This window comes from Octopus bimaculoides, chromosome 20 (genome assembly GCF_001194135.2).
Source record: "Octopus bimaculoides isolate UCB-OBI-ISO-001 chromosome 20, ASM119413v2, whole genome shotgun sequence".
NCBI lineage: Eukaryota > Metazoa > Mollusca > Cephalopoda > Octopoda > Octopodidae > Octopus > Octopus bimaculoides.
Genome location: NC_069000.1, coordinates 11,735,666 through 11,737,480, shown reverse-complemented (window position 1 = coordinate 11,737,480; position 1,815 = coordinate 11,735,666).

The window sequence follows — 1,815 nt, the reverse complement described above, 5'->3', positions numbered from 1 at the left end:
CAATAGCCATGATAAAACTCCGAGTTTCGGATACCAATATATACATAATATATATATTTAATATGTATATACATATATATTATATATACACAGTATATATCTATATATATATATATATATATATATATATATATATATACAGTTTCCGTATATCAAATCCATTCACAAGGCTTTGGTAAGCCCGAGGCTACAGTAGAAGATACTCGCCCAAGGTGTCACGCAGTGGGACTGAACCCGGAACCATGTAGCTGGGAAACAAATTTCTTACCGCACAACCACGCCTGTACCTATTTCCGGATAAATTCCACCTCACTTGCCATCAGGTTTACCGGACGCCCTGGCAAAAATACATAAATAAATAAACTGAAGATCGTGGAAGCTGCTCTTATCTCCCTGAACAACAAACGGTAAAAACAAAAAAGATTGTGTTTAACATTCCTAAAATAATGAGGATATTTATTGTAGGCACAAAGCTGGTAATTTTGGGGAAGGAAAATTAAGAGCCCGCATTTGACTGTTTCCTATTTATATCGGAATAGAAAAGAAGCTATAGGTCCCAGCAGGGGATATACACTAAAGAATTTAGTTCTGTTCTCTAAGAATTTGGTCAGTTTCAATAAATGCTTCGTTGTTATCATATTGGTTTCAAATTTTGGCACAAAACTAGCTATAGCGGGGAAGGGGGGTAAGACGATCACATCAATTCCAGTGATCAACCGGTACTTATTTTATTGATCTCGAAAGGATGAAAGGCAAAGGGGATCTTGGCGGTATTTGAACTCTCAACGTGAAGACAGATGCTAAACATTTCGCCTCTAAGCGTTTCCTTCCCGGCTGCTAACGATTCTGCCAGCTCACCGCCTGCGTCTTTGTTATCATACTAATACAAATTCATACCTTAATTACAAGACAACACCTCAAATTTTGGGGGAATATTATTCAATTGAATCGAACCCTGGTATTCTAATTTACCATAAATTCTTTATTTTATCGATAGAAGCGTCACCGTTTTTCGGTGACAGGACGGGATTTGAAATCGTAATACACAAATCCGGAACACATATCGTAAGGCTTCCTTCCTACACAATACTCAAAAAAAATCAGCCTACCTACTGTTCTTGATTGGCATCTTATTTCATCGACCTCGGCGAGCTGAAAGGTAAACTTGATCTCGGCCTTATTTAAACTCGGGCTTTAAAGAACCGGAAGGAATGCCTTACAGCGTTTGTTCAACCAATCCATTAATCTATTTCTAACATAAGACATAAGCTCAGAAAATTTTGGAGCAGAGTAAAGCATATCACATCGACTGCGGTATGTTTACTTGTACCTTACTTATCGACCTCCGAAAGATGAAAAGAAAGTCAAATACGGGGAAATTACTAAAGTCAGACATTATTAAAAACAACAACAGAATTTTGGCCGGCACTGTAAGCAATAATTCTGCTAATTCTACCAATCCTCAACCGGCTTTCTGTTCGTATGAATCATTCAAGTTTTCAAAGATTTTCAATTAATAAAAGGTAATTGTAATCTGAGGGAGCTAGTGAATTACATCGATTCATTAGTAGGGCTCGACTGGTACTTACTTTATCGACCCTGAAAGGATGAGAGGCAAAGTTCACTTCGGTGGAATTTGAACTCAGGACGTACGGACGGAATGCCACCTAATCATTTTATCGGGCGTGCTAACAATTCTGCCACCTCAATGCAATAATAATAATAATAATAATAATAATAATAATAATAATAATAATAATGATAATAATCCTACCTACTAAAGGCACAAGGCTTGAAATTTTGTGGGAGGGGACT